This window comes from Globicephala melas, chromosome 6, assembly GCF_963455315.2.
Source record: "Globicephala melas chromosome 6, mGloMel1.2, whole genome shotgun sequence".
In the NCBI taxonomy this organism is placed as follows: domain Eukaryota; kingdom Metazoa; phylum Chordata; class Mammalia; order Artiodactyla; family Delphinidae; genus Globicephala; species Globicephala melas.
The window spans coordinates 9160166-9173968 of record NC_083319.1 but is presented as its reverse complement, the minus strand read 5'-3'; the positions used below and the strand labels follow the sequence as shown (position 1 = coordinate 9173968).

Here is a 13803-nt window from a genome sequence, read left to right as displayed (position 1 = left end):
TTCGACACAGTGGTACTACTTTTTTTTTTTTTTTTTTGCGGTACGCGGGCCTCTCACTGCTGTGGCCTCTGCCGTTGCGGAGCACAGGCTCCGGACGCACAGGCTCAGCGGCCATGGCTCACGGGCCCAGCCGCTCCGCGGCATGTGGGATCTTCCCGGACAGGGGCACGAACCCGTGTCCCCAGCATCGGCAGGCAGACTCACAACCACTGCGCCACCAGGGAAGCCCAGTGGTACTACTTTTAAGAATTTAACCTAACAAGGTAGTCTAACAAATAACAGATGTACAAATTTATTCATCCCAGTGTTGATTATAATATCGGAAAGTTGTAAGCCCTTATAATGTCCATCAGTAAATCTGATACATTCCCACAATGCTATTGTAGGGAATCATCTAAAATGATGATATAAATGCATAAAACCTTTAAGGCATGGAGAAATATCCATGACATATTGTTGAGTGTAGGAAAGCAACTTACAAAGGAACATATGTTGTGTGAGACTACTTAAAATATACACATGTATATATGACATATGATATTACATTACATAATAACATACATAATGGCCTCTATATTGAATACCTATAGATATCTATGTTTATTGAATGAGATCATGTATTTAATGAGTTGAAACATTGTAAATGCTTTATGAATGCTAGCAATTAGGAGATGAGGGTGGATAGGGAGCCAGATGTTCAGGTATATTTTATTTCAAGCTAAGAAATTTGCATTTTACCCCATGGCCATGGGGAGGCAGTAGAACTCAATTCAATGAATATTTCTGGAGTGTCTGTTACAGAAATGCCAAAGTTGAAAAGGCTTTTTCATAGAGAAGATTGCTGAAGAGGTTGAGGTTTGTACCAAGGGAAAGTCAGCCAATTGGCTCCCAGGGTAGATGGCCTTGGGGACTTCACCAGGGTCTGGGGCCAGCCCTCAGACTGATCCACCTAGAAATCTGACTTTGGAACACAGGGAAAATGGGTCTGAATCTACCACTGACTTACAGTCACTAAGTGTAAAGACTGATGTCTAGAACTAGGGTGTTACTATATTATATTTCAATGAGACATAAATGGTATGCTAAAATGTGACATGTTTGGCACATTAATTTTCATCAGACCTACATGGGAAGCTCCTACTATACTACTATGGATGTACCAATCAATGACGGCTGCCATTCATTAAACACTTACTAAACATTTGTTGAACATTAGGTGCCAGACAATATATCAAGCACTATTCATGCATTATTTCCTTGAGTCCTCAGAACAACTCTGTAAGGTGGGTACTATTATTTATTATCTGCATTAAACATTTTTTTTTATATCTCCATTTCCTAATACTGGAGCACTGAGTCACCATGTGACCGAGCTGCCCTTGAAGAACTGGACATTATCTGACCCACTGAGCCAAAAGTTTGGGCAGCAGCAATCATCAAGTAGAAATGGTATACGAGATCGGATTCGAGAATGTCCAGGAGGTACTATTCATACCTTGTATGAATATGTGACTCTATACCCGTAACACCTACTCCTGCTGTATGGCCTCCTCTACCTCAGTCTAAACTTAGAGCCTCAACCTCCACCTGTGCTAGCACCTACTAGAAATGACTGCTGAAAAAATCTCAGCCCCATGCAAGAGATGGTGTAGAGAGAAATCCTCCCAGTGGGCAGTGCATTTGGTTGTCCATTTTTATTGGCTGAAAGATGACCAGAATTGCAGGTATATATAGATTCATGGGCAGGGCAATGGCTAATTGTCTGGGTAGATGGTCAGGGATTTGGAAAGAAAAGGACTGGAAGACGGTCACAAGAGGGCTTTGAGAAGAGATATGCAGATTGACCTCTCAGAATGTTCACAGAGTGTGAAGATATTTGTATCAGTTATCTATTGCAACCTAACAAACCATCCCAAAACTTAGTGCTTTAGAACAATAACCAGTTCAGTTCCTCATGATTCTGTGGATCAGCTTCACTGGGCTTTTTTTTCCCCTGAACTTTTAGGTTCTGATAACCTAGAATCATTCTGTGATAGGTGATTTATAAGAAATATATATTTGGTCATTCAGATGACCAAATATATATTTTTTATATATATTTGGTCTTCATTCATGGTTCCTGGCTCACAGCTCCCCAAACCCTAGAATTTCCTAAGCAATTAGAGAAAGGACAGCATCTTTTGTTAAAATATGTGGTATCGCGTCCCCAGTTCCTGGGGGAAAAAAATGCTTCAGAGCCATAACGATGAAATGGGTATCATGTTATCACAATGAGCCCCTTTCAACTGGTGTGTTAATGAGGTGACTTTTGGGAATCCCCCAAACATGGGGGGAGCTGATTGCCAGGGGAACCAATGAATAGAGGGTTGGAACTTTTAGTGCCACCCGCAAGACCTCTGGGGAAGAAAGAAGGGCTGGAGGCTGAATCAATCACCAATGGCCAATGATCTAATCCATGGTGCTGATGTAGTGAAGACTCCATAAAACTCCATCATAAAGGATGGGGTTCAAGGAGCTTCCAGGTTGGTAAACTAGAAAGCTTCCATGTGCCACCGTGCCAGGCCTGAAACTCCATGAGGACAGAAATTCCATTGCTCAGAACCTTGCCCTCTGAATCTCTTCAACTGTATATTGATCCCTCTCCTTTAATATCTTTCAAAATAAGCTGGTAATCTCTTGAGTAACCCAGTTTCCTGAGTTCTTGTGAGCCACTCTAGCAAATTAATCACGCCCAGGGAGGGGGTTGTGGGAACCTCTGATTTATAGCCAGTTGGTCAGAAGCAGGTAACAACCTGGACTTTCGATTGGTGGCTGAAGTCAGAGACATTCCTGTGGGACTGAGCCCTTAACCTGTGGAATTTGATGCTGTCTCTGGATAGACAGAATCAGAATTGAGTTGAACTGTAGGACACCCAGATGGTGTTGGAGAATTGCCAGTTGGTGTGGGGAAAACCATGCCCCCTCCCACACAGTGGAATTGGTGATCAGAACTCTTACTTTCCTTTGTCCCTTCAGCCCTGGGAACAGGCGCTACTTCCTTCCATCATTACATGTTTCCTCAGGGTAATAAGTTCCTTACACTCCATGAGAAATGATATTATTTGAAGATAGGATCTGATTAACTAAAGATATATATTGTAAACCTTGGGGCAACCATTAACATTTCTTGAATGTTTAATGGTTTAACATATTTGTACTGGCTTGTCTGTAGCAACTTAGAACCATTCCCTGTTTCTTCTATACCCTCCCATGTCTCGCAAGGTCTGGACGCTTAGGAGAACTACATTTCCCAGCATTCCTTGCCAGAAGGGTTACTAGTTAGACTCTACCGATGAGAGGTAGAGTTGACTCATTATTCTCAGGAATTATGCCCTATAAAGTCACTGAGAACACGAAGTTAGTGAATACTGAACCATTGCTCCTAGGGGAAATACAGGGTTAGGTTCTTTTGAGTCACTGGTCACAACATTTTTGCCAACCAATCAATACATACCCTTGTTTTATGTGTGTTTCTGTTTAAAGACACCTTACGTGATACATATTGGTGATCTTTTCACACGGAACTCACGACCAGCAGCTCTGTAACTCATGCCTGAACCAAGTTCATCTAACACATGCACTTTCTCAGTAAGGCACATCTTACTGAGATGTGCTTAGAACCCTGGACAGCACTTCGGCAGTATGCCTGGGGGCCATTTTAAACAGCAAAATCACCAAGAAAAAGTATAAAAATGTGAAAAACGTGGCACTAAATAGATCATGAAAAAGACAGTTGTTTACAGTGTGAGAGCTAAACAAGAGTGTCACCTCATTTGACCTCTGCCCGGACACACATTGGGTGACTCAAATTTTTGCCTGTCTGTGAATGACCTTGACAGTGCTGGGAATGTGGATTTTTGGATTGCAAATAAGTTTTAGCACTAGGCTAATTCACAAATATGGAAACATGAATAATGAAGATCGACTGTATGACCATTTCAGCATGGCCACTTTGTCTACCATCTTCCAGGGCAATTAGGTATTTCCGCTTCACTGAGAATTGGCCATTGCTTCTTTCCAGGCTTCTAAGAGCCACTCCAGTAGCTGGAGTCCTTGCTAGGGTGTTACATCCCATGTCCTGAGAAAGTATCCCCAAGTCAATGAATTCTTGCTTATCTAGTCTTACATTCCAGCTTCCTTGATCAAGCACCCTCAAAATTCAACCCCAGGGGTACTCCCCTGGCTTCTGCCAGTACATGCTGGCTAATTCTTCCATTCTTCAGGTATATAGCCTATTTTTTTCCTTATCAGGCCCTGGGCATAAACAGCCAGGTTATGCTGAGATTTAACCCTAGTTACCAGCCCGGCCACCTGGAGAGGAGGTAGGGGCAGCACTGCTGGTAGGGACACCTGTTGTCTGTGGGGAAGGGCTTCTGTAGCACCTGCCAGCACAGTGGTAGCTCCGGTTCTTAATAAAGAAAAGTGTGCAAGCCCGGAGGAGCTTCGGGTTCATGCTGCAGAGTCAACATCCCCAGGAACATCCATCCAGATGTCTCCATTCCATTATTTAGAGTCCTAGGTTTTCCCCACCAGGGCTCTGACCTTCACCAAACAGACTTGTCTTGGCTGAGCAAATATCTCTGGAGCTCTAGACTCTAATAGTCAGGTTTTCAGCCTGCCACTCAATGTGTCTGTCCTTCCACTGCATAGGTGATGAGAGCCTCTTTGTAAGCTACCTCCAGAGCTCTCTGGCTCTCACACTTAGCCATTAACTGCTCCTGAACAGCTCTTGGTCTCTCATCATCCTTCTGTAATAAAACATAGCTTTAACCAGCCATCTAACTTCCTCTGTCTCTGTAGGCATTATCCTCCCCATGTTTTTCAAACACTGGCCTCATAGCACCAACCACAGTATCGTCCTCCACGGGGATAAATATCACCACCCAGGTCACCGCCAGTGAAATCATTAGCAGTTGAGCCACCACCTTGTTCCAGGGACTTCCTGTGTTCCACCAGGAGGGCATCCTCTTTGCTTGCTGGGCAGTGGCTTAGCCAGTCAACGTTTCTGTGCGTCAGGAGTCTGGCACAGCTTAGCTGGGTCCTCTGCTTCAGGGTCTCACAAGGATATAATCAACATGTTGGCGGGGGCTGCAGTCTCATCTGAGGCTTGCCAGGGTAAGGATCTGCTTCTGAGCTCACATGATTATTGGCACCATTCAGTTCCTTGAAGGCTGCTGGACTGAGGGCCCCAGTTTCTTGCTGGCTATTGGCTGCAGGTTACTCTCAGATCCTTGCTGGGTGATCTTCTCCACAGGGCAGCTCACAACATGGCTGTTTATATCCTCAAAGCCAGCAAGAGAGAGTCTCCTAGCTAGATGGTTTACAACTTATGTAACGTAATCACATACAACCTAAAATCTTTGCCTTATTCTGCTGGTTAGAAGCAAGTCAGGTCCTGTCCACACTCAGGGAAGGGGATCACACAAGCCCATAGACATTGGGAGGTGAGGATTATGGGGGCCACCTTAGAGTTTGTTTACCACAGCTTCCTTGTTGATCAACATCTCTAATGAAAACATCTCCTTGAACTGTCCCAAAGCTTGGCTCTCCATGAAATACAAGCCTATGCGGAGGCAGCTGGCCTGGCCTTGGTGACTTTTCCAGCCCTCCTTTCCTCCCCTGGCTCAAAAGTTCCTTCCCCTCATTTAGAGTTGGCCCATTCCACCAGCACATCACATTTTCACGGTGGGTGATCTAAACCCAAGCAGATGCAGCTAAGATCCTCTCCACATCCTGTTACACGGTGTTTGAGCATAGGAGTGACATGACTGATCAGACTTTCTGATAACTTTTAAAAACAGCTTTATTGAGATAAATTCATACACTATATAATTCACCCATTAAAAGTGTGCAATGCAATGGCTTTCAGTATATTCACAGAGTTGTGCAATCACCAATTTTAGAATATTTTCATTATCTCAAAAAGAAAGTCCACATGCCTTAGCCATTACTCCCAATTCTTGCATCTTCCCAGCCCTAGACAACCACTAATCTACTCTCTCTATATATAGATTTTCCTATTCTGGACATTTTATATAAATGGAATCATATGTGATCTGGCTTTTTCACTTAGCATGTTTGCAAGGTTCATCCATGTTATTGCATGCATTAGTACTTCATTTCTTTTTATATTCCATTGTATAGATATACCACATTTTATTTATCCATTTATCAGCTGATGGACACTGGGTTATTTCCACTTTTTGGATATTGTGAACATTTGTGTACCAGTTTTTTATATGGACATATGTCTTCATTTCTCTTGAGCATATACCTAGGAATTCTTGGATCACATGGTAACCCTATGTTCAACTTTTTTTTTTTTTTTTTGTGGTACGCGGGCCTCTCACCGTTGTGGCCTCTCCCGTTGCGGAGCACAGGCTCCGGACGCGCAGGCTCAGCGGCCATGGCTCACGGGCCCAGCCGCTCCACGGCATGTGGGATCTTCCCAGACCGGGGCACGAACCCGTGTCCCCTGCATCGGCAGGCGGACTCTCAACCACTGCGCCACCAGGGAAGCCCCTTATGTTTAACTTTTAAGGTACTATTTTCCAAAGTGGTGGCACCATTTTACACTCCCACTAGCAGTGTTTGAGGGTTCCAATTTCTCCATCTCCTCACCAACCCTTGTTATTGTCCATCTTATTTGCTATGGCCATCCTAATGGGTGTGAATAGGTATCTTATTGTGGTTTTGATTTGCATTTGATGGCTAATGACATTGAGCATCTTTCCATGTGCTTATTGGCATTTGTAGATCTTCTTTGGATAACTATTCAGATCCTTTTCTCATTTTAAAATTGGGTTTACAATAACTTTTTGATATATTACAAAAGAATCTATGTTCATTGAAGAAAACTTAGAAGCTATGCATGAGCATATTAAAAATAAGAGATGTCATTTAGCAAGCATATATTACATGCACTGTGCTGAACTTCCATGCTTGCCCTAAGTCACACATGTAGAAATAACAATAGCTAATGTTTATTGAGCTCCTGTTAGGTACTAGGCCTTCTTCCATGTGTCACCTCATTGAAAGCTCCCAGCAGCCTTTCTGAAGAGGGTGCTATTTTCAGCATATTTATTTTTCAATAAAGAAACTGAGGCACAGAGATGTTAAATAACTTGCTTACTTACACACAGCTTGCTGGTGGCAGAAGCAGAGTTTGGATTCAGGCAGTCAAAAGTCCCCAGAGTTTGCACTCAACACCCACCCTGTGCATTTTTGAATCCAGAGGCTCTGAGCAGAATGAACCATTGCATTACATTGTCTCTTGTTCTCTTTAAGTAAAATAGCTAAGTATCTTCTTTGATGATTATTCTTTCTTAATGCAACATGGCAGAAATTTCCCTCAGAGATTCCTGAAGACTTAGAAATGGTTTAATTTCCACTGACTATTTCTTTTCGTTTCTCTCTTTTTCTTCCATAAGCTTTGGGAAGACAGTAACCAAATCTTTCCATACGCTGATGTTACTGCAAAATGAATTTGAAAATTGTCAAAATGACGTTCTACTTGTCTGTGTGTCCAAGAATCATTCAGAGTAACGCAGGACATAGGGCCTCCTTTCTGTGGGAGGCCGAGCAGAGATTTTCTGTGGTTCCGACTTACAGGGCTTCACAGAACTGGCTTCAACTGTCTTTACAACTTACCTCTGCGACTTTGATCAAATGACTTAACCCTTCTGCTAACCTCATCGTGCGTGGCAGAGTAAAGAATCTGAGAGCAGACAGACAACAGACAACCTCATTTCTCAGCTTTGCACTTGTGTGGTCTTGGGCAAGTTCCTTCACCTCGAGGGGCTTAATTTTGCCCAGCTGTAAAATAAACGGGCTGGACCCGAGGCTCTCGAAGGTTTCTTCTGGCTCTGACGTTCTGTGTTCTGTGCCTACCTCCGAGTTGTAAAGAATGGGCATTAAGGTGATGTTTCTCACAAAACAATTTTTTGTTGAAAACAATAACTCCTAGGTAGAGGTTTCAAGGGTAAATTGTATGAGACCTGGAAGGATGTATGGGGAATAAGATGCGCTGCTATTTCTAGGAAGGGGATGGGCGTGGCGGGGCGCTGAGGAGGGTGTGCGGGCAGTTGAGCATCCTCGAAGGCGGAGACGACATCTGAGGGCTGCAGCGCAGGCCGAGCGAGGCCAGGGAGGATCTGGGCTGCAGCGGCTGCGCACTGGCGCGCCCAGCCGGTCGATTTGCGTGTCTCCGCCTCTGCAACGAGCTGGTTGGGGAGACTGGTCTGGCGCCGCGCGCCGATTGGCTGAGCGGCCCGCCGCTCAGACCCAGGAGAGGACGGTTCCTACTGCGGCTGGGCGCCGGCTCCGCTCCCTCGTCGGCCCGCGCTCCAGCTGCGCCCGGCCCTGGCCCGGCTTGGCCCGGCCCTGGCCTCCGAGCGAAGGCGCCGCTGCCGCCTGGGCCGCTCCCAGGGCCATGAGGAGGCGACGGCAGCCATTGCGGCCCGCGTCAAGGTGACCGGCCGGGACTGCGGCGGCGGCGGCGAGAGCGGGCGGTGAGAGGAGCGGCTGGCGGGGCGGGGCGGGGCCCTGAGGGCCGGGCCGGAGGGAGCTGCAGGTGTGTGGGGCGGGACCCCGAGGGGCCGCTGGGCCGGCGAGGGGCCTCGGGGCAGGGGGGGGTGTAGGGATTGTGTCCGGCGGTCTCGGGCACGGGGACCGGGCCGGGGGCTTTAAGTGTGTGGTGGGAATGGGGGTTTTGGTATGGAGTACAGCGAGTGTGGGGGTGGAGGTGGGGAAAGGCCGCCGGTGCGGGGGGCGGGGCTGGAGGAGGCAGTTGGGAGGGGCCGGGGGGGCTGCAGGTGCGGGGGGCGGGGCCGGGTGGGACCACAGGTTTACCGGGGGAGGGGGCAGCGAGGTGAGGCCAAAGCGGGTGGAGAGACCGGACCTGAGGAAACCACAGGTGCAAGGGGCGGGGCTAGGGAGACCTGCAGCGGTGGGGGGCGGGGCCCCGAGTGGTTGCAGGTCCGGAAGCGGGGCCCCAGGTAAGAAGCGGGCAAAGGGTGAGTGGTCGCGGGTAAAGGGAAAGCCGCCCTCCCCACTGTCCAGGGAGTTTGAGTGGAAGCAGGAGCTTTGGGCTCTCTGAGGATTCTGGAGGCTTCGAGGTTGCGGCTGGGCCGGAAGGGGCGGCTAGGCCTGCCTGTGCGTCTCCTGGGTCGGACTTGGGTCTTAGCTGCCCTGGTTACTAGGCCGGCGGCTTCCCCCATGCCACGCCGTGCCCTTAAGTGGGGCGCCCCGTTTTTCAGTCTCGGGGGCTTTTCCTGTCTCCTAGATTGGTGGGGCTGTTGGCTTTCATCCCATCAGCTGTTGAGAAATGTGTGTGCTGGCAGAGTAGTTAGTGTGAAGCTTGAAAGGTTCTGGCTTGCTGGCTCCTGGTACCAGATGTTGCTGCAAATCTTAACAGTGGTCGTCTCCAAAAGACTGAAATGGCAGCCTGGTGAGGGGGCAGAACAGGAGTGAGGGTTCAGAAGCTTTTACCTCTGTGTTACCTGGAGAGTCTTTCACCTCTCTGAGCTTTGTTTCTTCCTCTGCGAAGTGAGCATCCTGGTTCGTGCCTTGTGTGCCTCTCAGGGGCCTTGTGAGGATGGGATGGAACAGTGCCTACTGGGTACATCGTCGGGTAAAGTTGTGAGTCTGCTGCCTCTGGGCCGATGGGCAGATTGTGTTTGGAGACTGAGGGTCGAAAGAGGAGGGGATTTCTAATCGGTAGACCATTTTCCTGCTTGAGGTTGGGATGAGGTTTGTGGTGAGATGGTGACTGCTGCTCCCTGTGAGGCCTCTGAGGGAGCTGTGGCGGGGAGAATGGCAGATGGAAGCACAGGAACGTTTCATTGTTTGCTGACCTTTAGACCCCAACCCCAGTGAGGACTCTGAACTGGAGCATAAGGCTTAGACTCGAGCCTTATGGAAGTTCCCCTCCCCACCCAAGTATGACACTGACTTTACCACATGCCTGAAGGAAGACACCCACAATAGGGGAATGCCAGAACTTTGTTAGGTTTCTACCGGGCAGAGAGAAGAAAGCGAGGTGATGGGGCTCCCTCCTGTTTGGAAGGGTGTCCCATACCCATACGTGTGACCTTTCATTGCGCAGTGCCTCTGCTCACTAGCAGTGTGACCAATTCCTGCTGCCTGTGTTGCAGGGACAGAAGAGAAGGCAGGAGGAGGCTTCTCCTGTACTGGCCTGCATTTTTCTTCACTTCAGATGCTGTGGGACTTTGGGGGACCAACTTCCATGGTGCTGGCCTCTCTCACTACCACCTGGTGTGGCGGTGACCCAGTGGCATCATGGGGATGGCATCTAAGGGATGGGTCCTTACTGGGGTCCGTGCTTGTGTGGCAGGCACCCAAAGGCTCTAAAAGCAGCACGTGTGAATTATCCCATTCTGTCCCAGCAGAAACGATGTAAATGTCTCTCAGAGATTGCTGCGCTCTGGATAACCATCATGCTCTGTGGGTTAAAAGGAAAGCCCAAACTTGGTGGCAACAAGAGCTACAACATGTGTTGGGTAATGAGGGGACTGGCTTTGAGATTGGTGGTGTTGGAGTGACAGCATCCAGGGTTGAGAGAGAAACTTCGTTAATGGAAAATCTTGCCTCCAGGGCTCTCTGTGATATGGCTCCAGTCTACCTGATTTTCCTTTTCAGCATGGAGGGTCAGAGCTCTGGCTTGGAAGTCAGAGAGATACGTGTTTGAAGCCTTATACACCAGTTTCTTAGCTTCTCAGAGCTTTCATCTCCTTATTTGTAAAACAAGGATAATCATGTCCACCTTGAGAGGTTGTTATGAAGAATAAATTTGACAAGATCTGTGAAAGCACCTGATATATTAGGCTGTCAGTGTTAGGGTATGTTTCTGCCCCTCCCTGACTGCCCATCTTTCAACACAACAAAACAGCATGTCGCATGTGAGGAGAGCAGGACAAGTAATTTTTTTTTTTTTTTTTTTTTGAGGTACGCGGGCCTCTCACCGCTGTGGCCTCTCCCGTTGCGGAGCACAGGCTCCGGACGCGCAGGCTCAGTGGCCATGGCTCACGGGCCCAGCCGCTCCGCGGCATGTGGGATCTTCCCGGACCGGGGCACGAACCCGTGTCCCCCGCATCGGCAGGCGGACTATCAACCACTGAGCCACCAGGGAAGCCCAGGACAAGTAATTTTGAGGCCTTCGCTTCTTATGTAACCTTGATCAGAGCCCTTCCCCTGTCCAGGCCTCAGTTTTCTTAGCTGAGTGAGGATGGTGTTAGAATACGTGAACATCAAGAGTGATCCTAGCTCTGGCCTTCTGATTGGCATGTTTTCCCGAAAGGCAGGAGGGAGGAAGCTAGTGACCTGTTGTTTAGCTCTTCTTTTAAAAATACCTGTTGAGGGCTTCCCTGGTGGCGCAGTGGTTGAGAATCTGCCTGCTAATGCAGGGAACACGGGTTCGAGCCCTGGTCTGGGAGGATCCCACATGCCGCGGAGCAACTAGGCCCATGAGCCACAACTACTGAGCCTGCGCGTCTGGAGCCTGTGCTCCATAACAAGAGAGGCCCGTGATAGTGAGAGGCCCGCGCACCGCGGTGAAGAGTGGCCTCCGCGTGCCACAACTAGAGAAAGCCCTCGCACAGAAACGAAGACCCAACACAGCAAAAATAAATAAATTAATTAATAAAAACTCCTACCCCCAACATCTTAAAAAAACCCCCAAAAAACCTGTTGAGCACTTTGCCTGGCACATAGTAGGTGCTCATTAAATACTTGTCGAAGGGACAGATGAAGGACTTTCAGAAGAAGGTGTGGCAGATTATCTCTGCTGCTTATATGTATGCCGTATCTGCACCTTCAAAGTGCATTTTATTTATTGCAGAAAAAAATGTTGCAACAACTTTATAGTGAAATTAGCGAACCTCAACATGAAAGACAAAAGTTGTTTTACAGTCCTATTTCACCACACATTAAGTTCACCCAGTTTTTCATAAACATACAAGTTTTTTTCATGGTTGCAGTCATATGTATGTGAGCATTTGGAAAAGGCCTGGCAATAAGGAGTTTCTTTAAATGGTGTTTTTGTCTTATTTTTTTTAAGAATTAAAAAAATCACACATGGATTTTTTTTAAAAAAGACAAGTAGTTCAAGGGGGACAAATTGTAAAGTGTCTTTCTTGCCTCAAGCTGCCAGTTCCCAGTCCTCTCCCTAGTGGCAACCACTGTTACCATTTTCTTGTTTTGTTATATATTTTTTCTCTTATACAAAGAATAGCATCCTATACGGACTCTTGCTCTTTATTTATTTACTTGATCTATTTGGAAATTGTTCCAACATTGGAAAATGTTCCAGTTGGTACATACAATTCCTCCTTAATAGATGTTTTTGACTGATATCTTAAGCACAATTTTGTGTCTCCATGCTCCCCCACCCCACCATGATGTTTACTCAGTAATGGTTAGCAGTCATTGTTTAGAAGACTAACAAGAGATAGCCCTTGTTTTTCTCTAGAAAAGAAATGGCTTTGGTTCCAGTGAACAATAAACTAAAGGGCAATCCATGTATCTGGATGCAAGGCAGACACAGAAAGAGAAAGGAAAAGGGATTTGTTCACTAGTAATTGAAAACTGATTTTTCATTCAGCCCATGATTCAAAGTCCGGCTCTGTCACTTACTGGCTGTATGACTTGGGGCAATTTACCTAATCTTTCTGCGTTTCAGTTTCCTTATCTGTAAAATGGATGGTGATGATAGGATCTGCCTTTTGGGGTTTTTGTGTAGAAGAAATGAGATCATGTATGCAAAGTACTTGCAGTAATAGGTCATAGTAGATGCTCAAGAAGGGGTAGCTGCTGTGTTATTAATAATCTAAACTAGACTCTTATTCTTTGTTAGCAGATATTTACTGGACAGCTGAGGGTGAGCCATGGAGAATGCCCAAAGTCCTTGCCCTCAAGGTGCTCACATACTGTGCAGAGAGACAGGCACACAAGTCACTGATGACAGAACAGGGCTCAGCGGTGGGGAGGTGAGCAGTATGGGGCTCAGGGAGGCAGGAAACAATGACTTTCCCTTGGTGGTTTGGGAATGGCTTCTCAGTTCAACTTTTCCCTTCTCTGTGAAATCTACTCAGTTCCTCTACAAGTGACCACTCCTGTCTGTGCTCCCTTGGCTTTCATTGTGTGTGTACCTTGATCGGTTCATGTGCCTCACTATTGCATGCATTATTCTATACCTGTCTCGTCCCTGCACAGGGAAAGTTTCCTGCTTTCTTTGCTTCTGAGTCTCCAGGGTAGGCTCTTGGTGGACATTGTGATGGACCTCTGCTCAGACAGGTCATGCTACCGAATGTTGGCAGACTCTTATTGATAGGTCTCTGGTGAATCCCAGACTCTGGACTCTATTGCTTCATTCCCCAAGTATTTGAGTGCTGACTGAGACACACATGTGCCATATACTAGTGGTAGGCTTTGGCTCTGAGTGGTGATACTTGTCCTACAAAGTCTTAGGGGTGGGAGAGGGAAGAATTATTTGCTCCAGGACAAGATGGGGAAACAGAAAGAAGGACAAGTCTGAAAATGAACTGCTCATACTTGCTGAAGCCCACCTCCCCCTTCCCCAGAAGTGTGGCTGCTGACCCTTCCCTTGAGGTGGACTTGCGGAGGAGCAGGCCTCAGGGAGCTGAGTAGATGGTCTGTAGATTCTGATCAGGGATGGGGAGAGTTGGTTGGGTTGGCTTCTGTGAGGGGCGTCCTGGGGCTACTTCCTTCCTGTGGGCATCCATCCAC

The 13803-nt window shown here is 47.2% G+C and overlaps 1 protein-coding gene across 14 annotated transcripts in view; it reads left to right on the top strand.

Moving 5' to 3' along the window:
• The first annotated feature begins 8338 nt into the window (after positions 1–8338).
• RALGPS1 (Ral GEF with PH domain and SH3 binding motif 1) overlaps positions 8339–13803 on the top strand; it is a 286653-nt gene continuing 281188 nt past the window's right edge. For 11 of the 14 annotated variants that reach the window (XM_060300420.1, XM_060300431.1, XM_060300430.1 and 8 more), the window contains exon 1: positions 8339–8549. The gene's annotated coding sequence lies outside the window, so the exon portion shown is untranslated. Of the gene's footprint in view, positions 8550–8589; positions 8612–13803 lie in introns of those variants that run through there. The other 3 variants (XM_060300425.1, XM_060300422.1, XM_060300424.1) reach the window with 2 other exon arrangements.